Consider the following 20,179-nt stretch of genomic DNA (forward strand, 5'->3'; position numbering starts at 1 on the left):
ACTTGAATCCACAGGATGAATAAGACACGCTGTGGATACAAGTGAAATGAAACTGGATGGGTGTCAAGAGAGGCATAGAAAAATCTCATCCATTTAGGATGCAGCATGCAATATGTAGTAATCAACCTTTAGCTGTTCCATGCAATGTAGCAGCGGTTGTACTTGAAAGCATCCCTTCACAGGGACTGGAACTTAAATCTAACTCCTTAGAACACTCGGCCAGAATATGTGGAGGGGCACAACACAAACTCAGAGCTGCTTGATAGTGCTTCTTACCCCATTTAAAAAAAAAACTGTTTTAAAAATCACAAAGTGGCTCTATTTGGCTGAACCAAAAGCAAAATACAAATCCCGACATATGTGCTTCTTTCCATTACATGCAGAACCAAGCACATTTAGATATTAAAAATGCTTGTTTAAAAGCTGGTGACCCAACTATGTACTGTTCCTTAACCTCTCAAACATCAATGAGGCTTATGTTACAATTCAATCTGTTACGATTGATCTTTAAATTTCTCATATGGTCTAGGGGTTAGAATTTGTAGTTCTCGCCGAGGCAGCCTGGTCGACATTCCCAACTTCCAGTATGGGTATGTCTTGCCAAACCTGAGCTTACAATGCTTAATAAAACATGCTGTCTGCAGATATCATTGAAGCAATCCTGCAAGAATTCATGGAGGGTTAAATATGGTAATGTAATTGCGTTGGTTTCTGTATTTCTCCAGGTGCAATGAGTTTGCAGTCTTCTTTGCAAGACTCAGTTCAGAACATTAAAAATACCATTATTTGCAGATAACAAGCACACAGCCAGCTAGACAACTGGAGTTAACCCATTTAGCATTTTTGGCTGACAAAACTGTCCAAGAGATCACCACAAGTCTGAGTTCCACTACATGCTGCCTTTATGCATTGCCTACTAGATTTTTAAAGTCTACGGTGAGCAGTCTGTTGGCTCCACTCACTCAAAAAGTCAACATGTTGCTTGGATCTGGAATATTCCCAAGAGCCTTAAAACTGCGGTCATTAAGCCTCTCTTAAAGAAGAGCAGTCTTGATGCCACAGTGCTAAATAATTACCGGCCCATTTCAAACTTACTACTACTACTCAGTTGTCCATTATTTTAATTTTTTTATCTTTTATTATCAAAAACATCTTACAAGTATTTACATATATTTACATAATTGTACAGACAAACATCACACACAAGTGCAAGGGAATGGGATACACAAGGGCAGGGGGAGAAGAGACAAAAAATTACAGAAAATCAAACACACAATCATTCTTCAAACTTTCTTCAGTGATGGGGGGTGATGTCGTGGATGGGGGGGGTGATGCCGGGGTCAGAAGATGATGTCCAGGTTTCCAGAGGGTATAAGGTGGATCAGGGTGTTGTGGGGGACGAGGTGGGTGATGAACCGGTGCTCTGCTGCCATGTGGAGGTGTCGGAGGTGTGCGGCCAAGAGTCCTTTGAAGATGGGCCAAGGTTCTGCTGTTTTATTGTCACGGAGATGGATGTTCCTGTTGAGATATAATGTATACCGGGCTATGGAGAGGGTTACAGTTGTCCATTCAGGCGTGCAAATTATTTACAATGACAGAAAATGCGCTGCTGTTACAAATTGGAATAAGAGATGGAAAAGTATCCCTGCACACACAGATTAACTGCACTCTTTTCACTTTTTGATTCTCAGTTTGTTGGCAAGGAATGACTGACGTAGACCCATTTTGGATGAAAACCGTGTTTTGCGTTTGTGGAAATGAGCATCACGCAAGGATGTATGGGCTCTGTGGCGCAATGGATAGCGCATTGGACTTCTAGGCATTAGTTGCAAGGGCTTTCAAAGGTTGTGGGTTGAGTCCCACCAGAGTCGCTAATGGTGAGAGCTCAGAGGGCAAGAAGAAAGAGGAAAAACATGTCCGAAATGCCCTCTCAGCCTGTGGTTACCCCACTTGGGCTCTCAACAGAGTGAAGAGAACCATGAAGCAGGACAAAAGGGAAACTGAACAGAGAAGGAAGGGTGTTTCTATCCCTTATGTCTCTGGCCTGTCGGAAAAACTGCAGAGAATTTTTAGACAACACGAAGTCCCTGTTTATTTTAAACCAGGAAACACTTTAAGACAAAAACTGGTTCATCCTAAGGACAAGTTGCCGACTCAAAAACAGAGCAATGTAGTTTATTCGATCCAATGCAGTGAAGAAAGCTGTAAAGAACGGTACATAGGTGAGACAAAACAGCCTCTACACAAGAGGCTTTATCAGCACAGAAGAAATACAAGTTCAGGACCACAGAGCGCCGTGCATCTCCATCTTGAAGCCTCTAATCACTCGTTTGAAGACGGTGAGGTGAAGGTTTTAAGCAGGGAGAAAAGATGGTTTGAAAGAGGAGTCAAGGAAGCTATTTTTGTTAAAAAAGAAAAACCTTCTTTAAACAGAAATGGAGGGCTAAGATTTAATCTTCCTGTTATTTATAATGGGATACTGAACCCCTGGAAAGGTAGAGGACCAGGAACAGGACATTTAGATGCTAATCAGGTACTCAGGGTGGTTGAGCCAGGGTCTCACAAAGACAAAGAGGATTCTAATAGCCCATTAAAATTCTGAATAGGCTAGCTCGGTAGATATAGGGGGGGAGTTTCTGTTGAAACAAACAACTCTTTCTTACTTCAGGAAGGCTCCTCCCAATGGGCGGGTCTTACCACAGAACAGTATTAATATCGGAGTTCTCGATCTAAATTCTTTTATTGACAATGACTCTTGGATGAGAGTCGAAACGTCTATTTTTTCAAACTGAGTCCAGATGACTACAACTGAAGCTTTTTCTACAATGGTGAGAGAACATTTTTGTTTTTTACAATGGAACGTCTGCGCGCTTTACTATCTGATAAAAGGCACTGCTGAACAAGGTTTATTGCCAAGTGTGCTTGAAAAAGTAAGCAAATACATCGGCATTATGTCAAATAACATTATCTTGCAATTTTTCCTCAATATCCAGATTAACTGCAGTATATTGAGTGCGCAATAAATTGGCGAGAGTCGATTGATTGAAAGACTTCCAGTTTTTTTTATAGCTACATTGGTACAGGGGATTTAGCTCAACGGTAGAAAGATTGATGCCCTCGCTCTCCATTAAACACAGTTGATTGGACAGGGGCTGAACTTTCGAATGTTGCTGGCTCGCTTTAAAAAAAAAAAGATGTTGCGGCTTGTCGAGTCGCAAATATTTTATTGACTGGGCTGGATGTCTCTGTGGCGCAATTGGCCAGGGCGCTTGGCTGTTAACCGGGAGGTTGGTGGTTCAAGCCCACCCAGGGGCGACAAGGTATTTTGGAAGAGCAGGCAAAATCCACGAGGTAACATTGTTTGCTGAATATCTACCTGAAACAGGTTGGAGTAACATTTTAGAGGCGCTGTGGCTTAGTTGGTCAAAGTGCCTGTCTAGTAAATCCCAGCAGTGCCTTCATGATAGCCTTTCAAGCAAATCAGTTGTTTACATGTACAGAAAAACATATCACCTGAAAGAGCTATTTTGCAATTATAGATTGAACAGTATCCCTGAATAAACAGAGTAAATGCACTCTTTTCACTCCTTGTTTCTCAGTTTGATGGTAAGGAATGATTGATGTAGACCGTTTTCGGATGACTGTTTTGCTTTTGTGAAAAAGGGGAATCAGACAAAAGTTGCAAAGGCATTCAAAGGCTGTGAGTTCGAGACCCACCAGAGTCACTGTTGTAACCCCTGTTATCTACATTGGTAAATAGGAAAGCCTGCTTGTGTTATTAACTGATGAAAGGAACTGCTAAACTTGGTTCAATTACCACAGAATCCCAGTGTGCTATAGGCTGGCCACTGCTTGGTAGGAGTTTCCCGTACGTGAGTGACTGTTCCTTCCTTCCTTCACGCCCCGCTCAACCTCGTCTTCTTCTAAAGAGCTTGGCGCTGTCCTCAGAAGCTTTGGTCTTACTCATCACCTGAGTGGCCCCACCAAGGGCAAAGGGCACACTCTGGACCTGCTAATGACAAAGCGGGTTAACATTTCAAATTACAGTGTGGTAAATGTTACTTTGTCTGATGGTTTCTGTATTTCTCCAGGTGCAATGAGTTTCCAGTCTTCTTTGCAAGACTCAGTTCAGAACATTAAAAATACCATTATTTGCAGATAACAAGCACGCAGCCAGCTAGACAACTGGAGTTAACCCATTTTGCATTTTTGGCTGACAAAACTGTCCAAGAGATCACCACAAGTCTGAGTTCCACTACATGCTGCCTTTATGCATTGTCTACCAGATTTTTAAAGTCTACGGTGAGCAGTCTGTTGGCTCCAATCACTCAAAAAGTCAACATGTCGCTTGGATCTGGAATATTCCCAAGAGCCTTAAAACTGCGGTCATTAAGCCTCTCTTAAAGAAGAGCAGTCTTGATGCCACAGTGCTAAATAATTACCGGCCCATCTCAAACCTACTACTACTACTCAGTTGTCCATTATTTTATTTTTTTTTATCTTTTATTATCAAAAACATCTTACAAGTATTTACATATATTTACATAATTGTACAGACAAACATCACACACAAGTGCAAGGGAATGGGATACACAAGGGCAGGGGGAGAAGAGACAAAAAATTACAGAAAATCAAACACACAATCATTCTTCAAACTTTCTTCAGTGATGGGGGGTGATGCCGTGGATGGGGGGGTGATGCCGGGGTCAGAAGATGATGTCCAGGTTTCCAGAGGGTATAAGGTGGATCAGGGTGTTGTGGGGGATGAGGTGGGTGATGAACCGGTGCTCTGCTGCCATGTGGAGGTGTCGGAGGTGTGCGGCCAAGAGTCCTTTGAAGATGGGCCAAGGTTCTGCTGTTTTATTGTCACGGAGATGGATGTTCCTGTTGAGATATAATGTATACCGGGCTATGGAGAGCGGTACAGTTGTCCATTCAGGCGTGCAAATTATTTACAATGACAGAAAATGCGCTGCTGTTACAAATTGGAATAAGAGATGGAAAAGTATCCCTGCACACACAGATTAACTGCACTCTTTTCACTTTTTGATTCTCAGTTTGTTGGCAAGGAATGACTGACGTAGACCCATTTTGGATGAAAACTGTGTTTTGCGTTTGTGGAAATGAGCATCACGCAAGGATGTATGGGCTCTGTGGCGCAATGGATAGCGCATTGGACTTCTAGGCATTAGTTGCAAGGGCTTTCAAAGGTTGTGGGTTGAGTCCCACTAGAGTCGCTAATGGTGAGAGAACATTTTTGTTTTTTACAATGGAACGTCTGCGCGCTTTACTATCTGATAAAAGGCACTGCTGAACGAGGTTTATTGCCAAGTGTGCTTGAAAAAGTAAGCAAATACATCGGCATTATGTCAAATAACATTATCTTGCAATTTTTCCTCAATATCCAGATTAACTGCAGTATATTGAGTGCGCAATAAATTGGCGAGAGTCGATTGATTGAAAGACTTCCAGTTTTTTTTATAGCTACATTGGTACAGGGGATTTAGCTCAAAGGTAGAAAGATTGATGCCCTCGCTCTCCATTAAACACAGTTGATTGGACAGGGGCTGAACTTTCGAATGTTGCTGGCTCGCTTTAAAAAAAAAAAGATGTTGCGGCTTGTCGAGTCGCAAATATTTTTTCGACTGGGCCGGATGTCTCTGTGGCGCAATTGGCCAGCGCGCTCGGCTGTTAACCGGGAGGTTGGTGGTTTGAGCCCACCCAGGGACGAGAAGCTATTTTGGAAGAGCTATCGCAGCCAAAATCCACGGGGTAACATTGTTTGCTGAATATCTACCTGAAACAGGTTGGAGTAACACTTTAGAGGCGCTGTGGCTTAGTTGGTCAAAGTGCCTGTCTAGTAAATCCCAGCAGTGCTTTCATAATAGCCTTTCAAGCAAATCAGTTGTTTACATGTACAGAAAAACATATCACCCGAAAGAGCTATTTTGCAATTATAGATTGAACAGTATCCCTGAATAAACAGAGTAAATGCACTCTTTTCACTCCTTGTTTCTCAGTTTGATGGTAAGGAATGATTGATGTAGACCGTTTTCGGATGACTGTTTTGCTTTTGTGAAAAAGGGGAATCAGACAAAAGTTGCAAAGGCATTCAAAGGCTGTGAGTTCGAGACCCACCAGAGTCACTGTTGTAACCCCTGTTATCTACATTGGTAAATAGGAAAGCCTGCTTGTGTTATTAACTGATGAAAGGAACTGCTAAACTTGGTTCAATTACCACAGAATCCCAGTGTGCTATATGCTGGCCACTGCTTGGTAGGAGTTTCCCGTACGTGAGTGACTGTTCCTTCCTTCCTTCACGCCCCGCTCAACCTCGTCTTCTTCTAAAGAGCTTGGCGCTGTCCTCAGAAGCTTTGGTCTTACTCCGCACCTGAGTGGCCCCACCAAGGGCAAAGGGCACACTCTGGACCTGCTAATGACAAAGCGGGTTAACATTTCAAATTACAGTGTGGTAAATGTTACTTTGTCTGATGGTTTCTGTATTTCTCCAGGTGCAATGAGTTTGCAGTCTTCTTTGCAAGACTCAGTTCAGAACATTAAAAATACCATTATTTGCAGATAACAAGCACGCAGCTAGCTAGACAACTGGAGTTAACCCATTTTGCATTTTTGGCTGACAAAACTGTCCAAGAGATCGCCACAAGTCTGAGTTCCACTACATGCTGCCTTTATGCATTGCCTACTAGATTTTTAAAGTCTACGGTGAGCAGTCTGTTGGCTCCAATCACTCAAAAAGTCAACATGTCGCTTGGATCTGGAATATTCCCAAGAGCCTTAAAACTGCGGTCATTAAGCCTCTCTTAAAGAAGAGCAGTCTTGATGCCACAGTGCTAAATAATTACCGGCCCATCTCAAACCTACTACTACTACTCAGTTGTCCATTATTTTATTTTTTTTATCTTTTATTATCAAAAACATCTTACAAATATTTACATATATTTACATAATTGTACAGACAAACATCACACACAAGTGCAAGGGAATGGGATACACAAGGGCAGGGGGAGAAGAGACAAAAAATTACAGAAAATCAAACACACAATCATTCTTCAAACTTTCTTCAGTGATGGGGGGTGATGCCGTGGATGGGGGGGTGATGCCGGGGTCAGAAGATGATGTCCAGGTTTCCAGAGGGTATAAGGTGGATCAGGGTGTTGTGGGGGATGAGGTGGGTGATGAACCGGTGCTCTGCTGCCATGTGGAGGTGTCGGAGGTGTGCGGCCAAGAGTCCTTTGAAGATGGGCCAAGGTTCTGCTGTTTTATTGTCACGGAGATGGATGTTCCTGTTGAGATATAATGTATACCGGGCTATGGAGAGGGTTACAGTTGTCCATTCAGGCGTGCAAATTATTTACAATGACAGAAAATGCGCTGCTGTTACAAATTGGAATAAGAGATGGAAAAGTATCCCTGCACACACAGATTAACTGCACTCTTTTCACTTTTTGATTCTCAGTTTGTTGGCAAGGAATGACTGACGTAGACCCATTTTGGATGAAAACCGTGTTTTGCGTTTGTGGAAATGAGCATCACGCAAGGATGTATGGGCTCTGTGGCGCAATGGATAGCGCATTAGACTTCTAGGCATTAGTTGCAAGGGCTTTCAAAGGTTGTGGGTTGAGTCCCACTAGAGTCGCTAATGGTGAGAGAACATTTTTGTTTTTTACAATGGAACGTCTGCGCGCTTTACTATCTGATAAAAGGCACTGCTGAACGAGGTTTATTGCCAAGTGTGCTTGAAAAAGTAAGCAAATACATCGGCATTATGTCAAATAACATTATCTTGCAATTTTTCCTCAATATCCAGATTAACTGCAGTGTATTGAGTGCGCAATAAATTGGCGTGAGTCGATTGATTGAAAGACTTCAGTTTTTTTTATAGCTACAATGGTACAGGGGATTTAGCTCAAAGGTAGAAAGATTGATGCCCTCGCTCTCCATTAAACACAGTTGATTGGACAGGGGCTGAACTTTCGAATGTTGCTGGCTCGCTTTAAAAAAAAAAAGATGTTGCGGCTTGTCGAGTCGCAAATATTTTTTCGACCGGGCTGGATGTCTCTGTGGCGCAATTGGCCAGCGCGCTCGGCTGTTAACCGGGAGGTTGGTGGTTCGAGCCCACCCAGGGACGACAAGCTATTTTGGAAGAGCTATCGCAGGCAAAATCCACGAGGTAACATTGTTTGCTGAATATCTACCTGAAACAGGTTGGAGTAACATTTTAGAGGCGCTGTGGCTTAGTTGGTCAAAGTGCCTGTCTAGTAAATCCCAGCAGTGCTTTCATGATAGCCTTTCAAGCAAATCAGTTGTTTACATGTACAGAAAAACATATCACCCGAAAGAGCTATTTTGCAATTATAGATTGAACAGTATCCCTGAATAAACAGAGTAAATGCACTCTTTTCACTCCTTGTTTCTCAGTTTGATGGTAAGGAATGATTGATGTAGACTGTTTTCGGATGACTGTTTTCTTTTGTGAAAAAGGGGAATCAGACAAAAGTTGCAAAGGCATTCAAAGGCTGTGAGTTCGAGACCCACCAGAGTCACTGTTGTAACCCCTGTTATCTACATTGGTAAATAGGAAAGCCTGCTTGTGTTATTAACTGATGAAAGGAACTGCTAAACTTGGTTCAATTACCACAGAATCCCAGTGTGCTATAGGCTGGCCACTGCTTGGTAGGAGTTTCCCGTACGTGAGTGACTGTTCCTTCCTTCCTTCACGCCCCGCTCAACCTCGTCTTCTTCTAAAGAGCTTGGCGCTGTCCTCAGAAGCTTTGGTCTTACTCCGCACCTGAGTGGCCCCACCAAGGGCAAAGGGCACACTCTGGACCTGCTAATGACAAAGCGGGTTAACATTTCAAATTACAGTGTGGTAAATGTTACTTTGTCTGATGGTTTCTGTATTTCTCCAGGTGCAATGAGTTTGCAGTCTTCTTTGCAAGACTCAGTTCAGAACATTAAAAATACCATTATTTGCAGATAACAAGCACGCAGCCAGCTAGACAACTGGAGTTAACCCATTTTGCATTTTTGGCTGACAAAACTGTCCAAGAGATCACCACAAGTCTGAGTTCCACTACATGCTGCCTTTATGCATTGTCTACCAGATTTTTAAAGTCTACGGTGAGCAGTCTGTTGGCTCCAATCACTCAAAAAGTCAACATGTCGCTTGGATCTGGAATATTCCCAAGAGCCTTAAAACTGCGGTCATTAAGCCTCTCTTAAAGAAGAGCAGTCTTGATGCCACAGTGCTAAATAATTACCGGCCCATCTCAAACCTACTACTACTACTCAGTTGTCCATTATTTTATTTTTTTTATCTTTTATTATCAAAAACATCTTACAAATATTTACATATATTTACATAATTGTACAGACAAACATCACACACAAGTGCAAGGGAATGGGATACACAAGGGCAGGGGGAGAAGAGACAAAAAATTACAGAAAATCAAACACACAATCATTCTTCAAACTTTCTTCAGTGATGGGGGGTGATGCCGTGGATGGGGGGGTGATGCCGGGGTCAGAAGATGATGTCCAGGTTTCCAGAGGGTATAAGGTGGATCAGGGTGTTGTGGGGGATGAGGTGGGTGATGAACCGGTGCTCTGCTGCCATGTGGAGGTGTCGGAGGTGTGCGGCCAAGAGTCCTTTGAAGATGGGCCAAGGTTCTGCTGTTTTATTGTCACGGAGATGGATGTTCCTGTTGAGATATAATGTATACCGGGCTATGGAGAGGGTTACAGTTGTCCATTCAGGCGTGCAAATTATTTACAATGACAGAAAATGCGCTGCTGTTACAAATTGGAATAAGAGATGGAAAAGTATCCCTGCACACACAGATTAACTGCACTCTTTTCACTTTTTGATTCTCAGTTTGTTGGCAAGGAATGACTGACGTAGACCCATTTTGGATGAAAACCGTGTTTTGCGTTTGTGGAAATGAGCATCACGCAAGGATGTATGGGCTCTGTGGCGCAATGGATAGCGCATTAGACTTCTAGGCATTAGTTGCAAGGGCTTTCAAAGGTTGTGGGTTGAGTCCCACTAGAGTCGCTAATGGTGAGAGAACATTTTTGTTTTTTACAATGGAACGTCTGCGCGCTTTACTATCTGATAAAAGGCACTGCTGAACGAGGTTTATTGCCAAGTGTGCTTGAAAAAGTAAGCAAATACATCGGCATTATGTCAAATAACATTATCTTGCAATTTTTCCTCAATATCCAGATTAACTGCAGTGTATTGAGTGCGCAATAAATTGGCGTGAGTCGATTGATTGAAAGACTTCAGTTTTTTTTATAGCTACAATGGTACAGGGGATTTAGCTCAAAGGTAGAAAGATTGATGCCCTCGCTCTCCATTAAACACAGTTGATTGGACAGGGGCTGAACTTTCGAATGTTGCTGGCTCGCTTTAAAAAAAAAAAGATGTTGCGGCTTGTCGAGTCGCAAATATTTTTTCGACCGGGCTGGATGTCTCTGTGGCGCAATTGGCCAGCGCGCTCGGCTGTTAACCGGGAGGTTGGTGGTTCGAGCCCACCCAGGGACGACAAGCTATTTTGGAAGAGCTATCGCAGGCAAAATCCACGAGGTAACATTGTTTGCTGAATATCTACCTGAAACAGGTTGGAGTAACATTTTAGAGGCGCTGTGGCTTAGTTGGTCAAAGTGCCTGTCTAGTAAATCCCAGCAGTGCTTTCATGATAGCCTTTCAAGCAAATCAGTTGTTTACATGTACAGAAAAACATATCACCCGAAAGAGCTATTTTGCAATTATAGATTGAACAGTATCCCTGAATAAACAGAGTAAATGCACTCTTTTCACTCCTTGTTTCTCAGTTTGATGGTAAGGAATGATTGATGTAGACTGTTTTCGGATGACTGTTTTCTTTTGTGAAAAAGGGGAATCAGACAAAAGTTGCAAAGGCATTCAAAGGCTGTGAGTTCGAGACCCACCAGAGTCACTGTTGTAACCCCTGTTATCTACATTGGTAAATAGGAAAGCCTGCTTGTGTTATTAACTGATGAAAGGAACTGCTAAACTTGGTTCAATTACCACAGAATCCCAGTGTGCTATAGGCTGGCCACTGCTTGGTAGGAGTTTCCCGTACGTGAGTGACTGTTCCTTCCTTCCTTCACGCCCCGCTCAACCTCGTCTTCTTCTAAAGAGCTTGGCGCTGTCCTCAGAAGCTTTGGTCTTACTCCGCACCTGAGTGGCCCCACCAAGGGCAAAGGGCACACTCTGGACCTGCTAATGACAAAGCGGGTTAACATTTCAAATTACAGTGTGGTAAATGTTACTTTGTCTGATGGTTTCTGTATTTCTCCAGGTGCAATGAGTTTGCAGTCTTCTTTGCAAGACTCAGTTCAGAACATTAAAAATACCATTATTTGCAGATAACAAGCACGCAGCCAGCTAGACAACTGGAGTTAACCCATTTTGCATTTTTGGCTGACAAAACTGTCCAAGAGATCACCACAAGTCTGAGTTCCACTACATGCTGCCTTTATGCATTGTCTACCAGATTTTTAAAGTCTACGGTGAGCAGTCTGTTGGCTCCAATCACTCAAAAAGTCAACATGTCGCTTGGATCTGGAATATTCCCAAGAGCCTTAAAACTGCGGTCATTAAGCCTCTCTTAAAGAAGAGCAGTCTTGATGCCACAGTGCTAAATAATTACCGGCCCATCTCAAACCTACTACTACTACTCAGTTGTCCATTATTTTATTTTTTTTATCTTTTATTATCAAAAACATCTTACAAGTATTTACATATATTTACATAATTGTACAGACAAACATCACACACAAGTGCAAGGGAATGGGATACACAAGGGCAGGGGGAGAAGAGACAAAAAATTACAGAAAATCAAACACACAATCATTCTTCAAACTTTCTTCAGTGATGGGGGGTGATGCCGTGGATGGGGGGGTGATGCCGGGGTCAGAAGATGATGTCCAGGTTTCCAGAGGGTATAAGGTGGATCAGGGTGTTGTGGGGGACGAGGTGGGTGATGAACCGGTGCTCTGCTGCCATGTGGAGGTGTCGGAGGTGTGCGGCCAAGAGTCCTTTGAAGATGGGCCAAGGTTCTGCTGTTTTATTGTCACGGAGATGGATGTTCCTGTTGAGATATAATGTATACTGGGCTATGGAGAGGGTTACAGTTGTCCATTCAGGCGTGCAAATTATTTACAATGACAGAAAATGCGCTGCTGTTACAAATTGGAATAAGAGATGGAAAAGTATCCCTGCACACACAGATTAACTGCACTCTTTTCACTTTTTGATTCTCAGTTTGTTGGCAAGGAATGACTGACGTAGACCCATTTTGGATGAAAACCGTGTTTTGCGTTTGTTGAAATGAGCATCACGCAAGGATGTATGGGCTCTGTGGCGCAATGGATAGCGCATTGGACTTCTAGGCATTAGTTGCAAGGGCTTTCAAAGGTTGTGGGTTGAGTCCCACTAGAGTCGCTAATGGTGAGAGAACATTTTTGTTTTTTACAATGGAACGTCTGCGCGCTTTACTATCTGATAAAAGGCACTGCTGAACGAGGTTTATTGCCAAGTGTGCTTGAAAAAGTAAGCAAATACATCGGCATTATGTCAAATAACATTATCTTGCAATTTTTCCTCAATATCCAGATTAACTGCAGTATATTGAGTGCGCAATAAATTGGCGAGAGTCGATTGATTGAAAGACTTCCAGTTTTTTTTATAGCTACATTGGTACAGGGGATTTAGCTCAAAGGTAGAAAGATTGATGCCCTCGCTCTCCATTAAACACAGTTGATTGGACAGGGGCTGAACTTTCGAATGTTGCTGGCTCGCTTTAAAAAAAAAAGATGTTGCGGCTTGTCGAGTCGCAAATATTTTTTCGACTGGGCTGGATGTCTCTGTGGCGCAATTGGCCAGCGCGCTCGGCTGTTAACCGGGAGGTTGGTGGTTTGAGCCCACCCAGGGACGAGAAGCTATTTTGGAAGAGCTATCGCAGCCAAAATCCACGGGGTAACATTGTTTGCTGAATATCTACCTGAAACAGGTTGGAGTAACACTTTAGAGGCGCTGTGGCTTAGTTGGTCAAAGTGCCTGTCTAGTAAATCCCAGCAGTGCTTTCATGATAGCCTTTCAAGCAAATCAGTTGTTTACATGTACAGAAAAACATATCACCCGAAAGAGCTATTTTGCAATTATAGATTGAACAGTATCCCTGAATAAACAGAGTAAATGCACTCTTTTCACTCCTTGTTTCTCAGTTTGATGGTAAGGAATGATTGATGTAGACCGTTTTCGGATGACTGTTTTGCTTTTGTGAAAAAGGGGAATCAGACAAAAGTTGCAAAGGCATTCAAAGGCTGTGAGTTCGAGACCCACCAGAGTCACTGTTGTAACCCCTGTTATCTACATTGGTAAAGAGGAAAGCCTGCTTGTGTTATTAACTGATGAAAGGAACTGCTAAACTTGGTTCAATTACCACAGAATCCCAGTGTGCTATAGGCTGGCCACTGCTTGATAGGAGTTTCCCGTACGTGAGTGACTGTTCCTTCCTTCCTTCACGCCCCGCTCAACCTTGTCTTCTTCTAAAGAGCTTGGCGCTGTCCTCAGAAGCTTTGGTCTTACTCAGCACCTGAGTGGCCCCACCAAGGGCAAAGGGCACACTCTGGACCTGCTAATGACAAAGCGGGTTAACATTTCAAATTACAGTGTGGTAAATGTTACTTTGTCTGATGGTTTCTGTATTTCTCCAGGTGCAATGAGTTTCCAGTCTTCTTTGCAAGACTCAGTTCAGAACATTAGAAATACCATTATTTGCAGATAACAAGCACGCAGCCAGCTAGACAACTGGAGTTAACCCATTTTGCATTTTTGGCTGACAAAACTGTCCAAGAGATCACCACAAGTCTGAGTTCCACTACATGCTGCCTTTATGCATTGCCTACTAGATTTTTAAAGTCTACAGTGAGCAGTCTGTTGGCTCCAATCACTCAAAAAGTCAACATGTTGCTTGGATCTGGAATATTCCCAAGAGCCTTAAAACTGCGGTCATTAAGCCTCTCTTAAAGAAGAGCAGTCTTGATGCCACAGTGCTAAATAATTACCGGCCCATCTCAAACCTACTACTACTACTCAGTTGTCCAATTTTTTTTATTTTTATCTTTCGAGTCCCATCATTGTAAGCATTCAGCTGAGTGGCGCAGCGGAAGCGTGCTGGGCCCATAACCCAGAGGTAAATGGACTGAAGCCATGCTCTGATAGGACATTTTTACTTGCATTGAAGGGGATTTTAATCAGAATGTATCAAGCCAGTCAGTAATGTGTTGGATGATGGAAGCCGATCTTCAGCGCAATCTCCCCTTTCCACATTACCTTTGAATCTAGTAGCACATTGCTTTTGACCATCCTATACAGACTGCTATGGGATTTTTAATCAAGGGGATGTAGCTCAGTGGTAGAGTGCATGCTTTGCATATATGAGGTCCTGGGTACAATCCCCAGCATCTCCAGGCAATCCTATTTTCTTTGCAATTGCCAGATTGCAGTGCGATAATTTTTAGAGAACTTCGCTTAAATATGTTACATCTTCAAAAGTGGAGCCCCAGTGGCCTAATGGATAAGGCACTGGCCTCCTAAGCCAGGGATTGTGGGTTCAAGTCCCATCTGGGGTGTATGAAAAGCATTGTCAGCTACAGTGACATTCATAAGTTGTTTTTGGGCTTTGAGCAGTATAAATGATATCTCCTACTCTTTGGCTAATGGATATTCAAAAATCAAAATTGCATCCACAAGCTTAAAAAACTCAATAAATCCATTGTGAACTGTCACCTTGTCATATTATAATGCAGTGATAGTATGGTATTGAGTAGGTTTATTCTCATCTGATGGCGAGATAGATGCTCAAACGCAAGCTTCAGAGTAAACTCCCAGTCCTACATTACCTTTGAACCTCGCAGCACTTATATAATTCAAACAATATTATTTCATCCATCCATCCACACTACTTGCAGGAAGGTGAGACAAAGTGGCCCACCCAGTTGGCCTGGGTTCAACTCCAGGTATGGGAACATAGTGGTCAGCCTTTTGGAAGACTTGAATCCACAGGATGAATAAGACAGGCTGTGGATACAAGTGAAATGAAACTGGATGGGTGTCAAGAGAGGCATAGAAAAATCTCATCCATTTAGGATGCAGCATGCAATATGTAGTAATCAACCTTTAGCTGTTCCATGCAATGTAGCAGCGGTTGTACTTTAAAGCATCCCTTCACAGGGACTGGAACTTAAATCTAACTCCTTAGAACACTCGGCTAGAATATGTGGAGGGGCACAACACAAACTCAGAGCTGCTTGATAGTGCTTCTTACCCCATTTAAAAAAAAAAAAACTGTTTTAAAAATCACAAAGTGGCTCTATTTGGCTGAACCAAAAGCAAAATACAAATCCCGACATATGTGCTTCTTTCCATTACATGCAGAACCAAGCACATTTAGATATTAAAAATGCTTGTTTAAAAGCTGGTGACCCAACTATGTACTGTTCCTTAACCTCTCAAACATCAATGAGGCTTATGTTACAATTCAATCTGTTACACTTGATCTTTAAATTTCTCATATGGTCTAGGGGTTAGAATTTGTAGTTCTCGCCGAGGCAGCCTGGTCGACATTCCCAACTTCCAGTATGGGTATGTCTTGCCAAACCTGAGCTTACAATGCTTAATAAAACATGCTGTCTGCAGATAACATTGAAGCAATCCTGCAAGAATTCATGGAGGGTTAAATATGGTAATGTAATTGCGTTGGTTTCTGTATTTCTCCAGGTGCAATGAGTTTGCAGTCTTCTTTGCAAGACTCAGTTCAGAACATTAAAAATACCATTATTTGCAGATAACAAGCACGCAGCCAGCTAGACAACTGGAGTTAACCCATTTTGCATTTTTGGCTGACAAAACTGTCCAAGAGATCACCACAAGTCTGAGTTCCACTACATGCTGCCTTTATGCATTGCCTACTAGATTTTTAAAGTCTACGGTGAGCAGTCTGTTGGCTCCAATCACTCAAAAAGTCAACATGTTGCTTGGATCTGGAATATTCCCAAGAGCCTTAAAACTGCGGTCATTAAGCCTCTCTTAAAGAAGAGCAGTCTTGATGCCACAGTGCTAAATAATTACCGGCCCATCTCAAACCTACTACTACTACTCAGTTGTCCAATTTTTTTTATTTTTATCTTTCGAGTCCCATCATTGTAAGCATTCAGCTGAGTGGCGCAGCGGAAGCGTGCTGGGCCCATAACCCAGAGGTAAATGGACTGAAGCCATGCTCGGATAGGACATTTTTACTTGCATTGAAGGGGATTTTAATCAGAATGTATCAAGCCAGTCAGTAATGTGTTGGATGATGGAAGCCGATCTTCAGCGCAATCTCCCCTTTCCACATTACCTTTGAATCTAGTAGCACATTGCTTTTGACCATCCTATACAGACTGCTATGGCATTTTTAATCAAGGGGATGTAGCTCAGTGGTAGAGTGCATGCTTTGCATATATGAGGTCCTGGGTTCAATCCCCAGCATCTCCAGGCAATCCTATTTTCTTTGCAATTGCCAGATTGCAGTGCGATAATTTTTAGAGAACTTCGCTTAAATATGTTACATCTTCAAAAGTGGAGCCCCAGTGGCCTAATGGATAAGGCACTGGCCTCCTAAGCCAGGGATTGTGGGTTCAAGTCCCATCTGGGGTGTATGAAAAGCATTGTCAGCTACAGTGACATTCATAAGTTGTTTTTGGGCTTTGAGCAGTATAAATGATATCTCCTACTCTTTGGCTAATGGATATTCAAAAATCAAAATTGCATCCACAAGCTTAAAAAACTCAATAAATCCATTGCGAACTGTCACCTTGTCATATTATAATGCAGTGATAGTATGGTATTGAGTAGGTTTATTCTCATCTGATGGCGAGATAGATGCTCAAACGCAAGCTTCAGAGTAAACTCCCAGTCCTACATTACCTTTGAACCTCGCAGCACTTATATAATTCAAACAATATTATTTCATCCATCCATCCACACTACTTGCAGGAAGGTGAGACAAAGTGGCCCACCCAGTTGGCCTGGGTTCAACTCCAGGTATGGGAACATAGTGGTCAGCCTTTTGGAAGACTTGAATCCACAGGATGAATAAGACAGGCTGTGGATACAAGTGAAATGAAACTGGATGGGTGTCAAGAGAGGCATAGAAAAATCTCATCCATTTAGGATGCAGCATGCAATATGTAGTAATCAACCTTTAGCTGTTCCATGCAATGTAGCAGCGGTTGTACTTTAAAGCATCCCTTCACAGGGACTGGAACTTAAATCTAACTCCTTAGAACACTCGGCTAGAATATGTGGAGGGGCACAACACAAACTCAGAGCTGCTTGATAGTGCTTTTACCCCATTAAAAAAAAAAAAAACTGTTTTAAAAATCACAAAGTGGCTCTATTTGGCTGAACCAAAAGCAAAATACAAATCCCGACATATGTGCTTCTTTCCATTACATGCAGAACCAAGCACATTTAGATATTAAAAATGCTTGTTTAAAAGCTGGTGACCCAACTATGTACTGTTCCTTAACCTCTCAAACATCAATGAGGCTTATGTTACAATTCAATCTGTTACACTTGATCTTTAAATTTCTCATATGGTCTAGGGGTTAGAATTTGTAGTTCTCGCCGAGGCAGCCTGGTCGACATTCCCAACTTCCAGTATGGGTATGTCTTGCCAAACCTGAGCTTACAATGCTTAATAAAACATGCTGTCTGCAGATAACATTGAAGCAATCCTGCAAGAATTCATGGAGGGTTAAATATGGTAATGTAATTGCGTTGGTTTCTGTATTTCTCCAGGTGCAATGAGTTTGCAGTCTTCTTTGCAAGACTCAGTTCAGAACATTAAAAATACCATTATTTGCAGATAACAAGCACGCAGCCAGCTAGACAACTGGAGTTAACCCATTTTGCATTTTTGGCTGACAAAACTGTCCAAGAGATCACCACAAGTCTGAGTTCCACTACATGCTGCCTTTATGCATTGCCTACTAGATTTTTAAAGTCTACGGTGAGCAGTCTGTTGGCTCCAATCACTCAAAAAGTCAACATGTTGCTTGGATCTGGAATATTCCCAAGAGCCTTAAAACTGCGGTCATTAAGCCTCTCTTAAAGAAGAGCAGTCTTGATGCCACAGTGCTAAATAATTACCGGCCCATCTCAAACCTACTACTACTACTCAGTTGTCCAATTTTTTTTATTTTTATCTTTCGAGTCCCATCATTGTAAGCATTCAGCTGAGTGGCGCAGCGGAAGCGTGCTGGGCCCATAACCCAGAGGTAAATGGACTGAAGCCATGCTCGGATAGGACATTTTTACTTGCATTGAAGGGGATTTTAATCAGAATGTATCAAGCCAGTCAGTAATGTGTTGGATGATGGAAGCCGATCTTCAGCGCAATCTCCCCTTTCCACATTACCTTTGAATCTAGTAGCACATTGCTTTTGACCATCCTATACAGACTGCTATGGCATTTTTAATCAAGGGGATGTAGCTCAGTGGTAGAGTGCATGCTTTGCATATATGAGGTCCTGGGTTCAATCCCCAGCATCTCCAGGCAATCCTATTTTCTTTGCAATTGCCAGATTGCAGTGCGATAATTTTTAGAGAACTTCGCTTAAATATGTTACATCTTCAAAAGTGGAGCCCCAGTGGCCTAATGGATAAGGCACTGGCCTCCTAAGCCAGGGATTGTGGGTTCAAGTCCCATCTGGGGTGTATGAAAAGCATTGTCAGCTACAGTGACATTCATAAGTTGTTTTTGGGCTTTGAGCAGTATAAATGATATCTCCTACTCTTTGGCTAATGGATATTCAAAAATCAAAATTGCATCCACAAGCTTAAAAAACTCAATAAATCCATTGCGAACTGTCACCTTGTCATATTATAATGCAGTGATAGTATGGTATTGAGTAGGTTTATTCTCATCTGATGGCGAGATAGATGCTCAAACGCAAGCTTCAGAGTAAACTCCCAGTCCTACATTACCTTTGAACCTCGCAGCACTTATATAATTCAAACAATATTATTTCATCCATCCATCCACACTACTTGCAGGAAGGTGAGACAAAGTGGCCCACCCAGTTGGCCTGGGTTCAACTCCAGGTATGGGAACATAGTGGTCAGCCTTTTGGAAGACTTGAATCCACAGGATGAATAAGACAGGCTGTGGATACAAGTGAAATGAAACTGGATGGGTGTCAAGAGAGGCATAGAAAAATCTCATCCATTTAGGATGCAGCATGCAATATGTAGTAATCAACCTTTAGCTGTTCCATGCAATGTAGCAGCGGTTGTACTTTAAAGCATCCCTTCACAGGGACTGGAACTTAAATCTAACTCCTTAGAACACTCGGCTAGAATATGTGGAGGGGCACAACACAAACTCAGAGCTGCTTGATAGTGCTTCTTACCCCATTTAAAAAAAAAAAAACTGTTTTAAAAATCACAAAGTGGCTCTATTTGGCTGAACCAAAAGCAAAATACAAATCCCGACATATGTGCTTCTTTCCATTACATGCAGAACCAAGCACATTTAGATATTAAAAATGCTTGTTTAAAAGCTGGTGACCCAACTATGTACTGTTCCTTAACCTCTCAAACATCAATGAGGCTTATGTTACAATTCAATCTGTTACACTTGATCTTTAAATTTCTCATATGGTCTAGGGGTTAGAATTTGTAGTTCTCGCCGAGGCAGCCTGGTCGACATTCCCAACTTCCAGTATGGGTATGTCTTGCCAAACCTGAGCTTACAATGCTTAATAAAACATGCTGTCTGCAGATAACATTGAAGCAATCCTGCAAGAATTCATGGAGGGTTAAATATGGTAATGTAATTGCGTTGGTTTCTGTATTTCTCCAGGTGCAATGAGTTTGCAGTCTTCTTTGCAAGACTCAGTTCAGAACATTAAAAATACCATTATTTGCAGATAACAAGCACGCAGCCAGCTAGACAACTGGAGTTAACCCATTTTGCATTTTTGGCTGACAAAACTGTCCAAGAGATCACCACAAGTCTGAGTTCCACTACATGCTGCCTTTATGCATTGCCTACTAGATTTTTAAAGTCTACGGTGAGCA

The 20,179-nt window shown here is 42.3% G+C and overlaps 8 non-coding genes across 8 annotated transcripts; all 8 read left to right on the forward strand.

Moving 5' to 3' along the window:
* Window positions 1–8,075: 8,075 nt before the first annotated feature.
* Window positions 8,076–8,149, forward strand: trnan-guu (transfer RNA asparagine (anticodon GUU)). The gene has a single exon. It is a non-coding gene; the product is annotated as a tRNA-Asn (tRNA).
* A 2,344-nt stretch (window positions 8,150–10,493) lies between these two features.
* trnan-guu (transfer RNA asparagine (anticodon GUU)) lies at window positions 10,494–10,567 on the forward strand. The gene has a single exon. It is a non-coding gene; the product is annotated as a tRNA-Asn (tRNA).
* A 3,884-nt stretch (window positions 10,568–14,451) lies between these two features.
* trnaa-ugc (transfer RNA alanine (anticodon UGC)) lies at window positions 14,452–14,523 on the forward strand. Its single transcript has one exon. It is a non-coding gene; the product is annotated as a tRNA-Ala (tRNA).
* An 89-nt stretch (window positions 14,524–14,612) lies between these two features.
* On the forward strand, window positions 14,613–14,685 carry trnar-ccu (transfer RNA arginine (anticodon CCU)). The gene has a single exon. It is a non-coding gene; the product is annotated as a tRNA-Arg (tRNA).
* Window positions 14,686–16,516: 1,831 nt separating this feature from the next.
* On the forward strand, window positions 16,517–16,588 carry trnaa-ugc (transfer RNA alanine (anticodon UGC)). Its single transcript has one exon. It is a non-coding gene; the product is annotated as a tRNA-Ala (tRNA).
* An 89-nt stretch (window positions 16,589–16,677) lies between these two features.
* On the forward strand, window positions 16,678–16,750 carry trnar-ccu (transfer RNA arginine (anticodon CCU)). The gene has a single exon. It is a non-coding gene; the product is annotated as a tRNA-Arg (tRNA).
* Window positions 16,751–18,580: 1,830 nt separating this feature from the next.
* trnaa-ugc (transfer RNA alanine (anticodon UGC)) lies at window positions 18,581–18,652 on the forward strand. Its single transcript has one exon. It is a non-coding gene; the product is annotated as a tRNA-Ala (tRNA).
* An 89-nt stretch (window positions 18,653–18,741) lies between these two features.
* On the forward strand, window positions 18,742–18,814 carry trnar-ccu (transfer RNA arginine (anticodon CCU)). The gene has a single exon. It is a non-coding gene; the product is annotated as a tRNA-Arg (tRNA).
* The last annotated feature ends 1,365 nt before the right edge of the window (window positions 18,815–20,179 follow it).

This window comes from Eucyclogobius newberryi, unplaced genomic scaffold (genome assembly GCF_026437365.1).
Source record: "Eucyclogobius newberryi isolate DKJ021-1_F unplaced genomic scaffold, fEucNew1.0.hap1 SCAF_41, whole genome shotgun sequence".
NCBI classification, from domain to species: domain Eukaryota; kingdom Metazoa; phylum Chordata; class Actinopteri; order Gobiiformes; family Gobiidae; genus Eucyclogobius; species Eucyclogobius newberryi.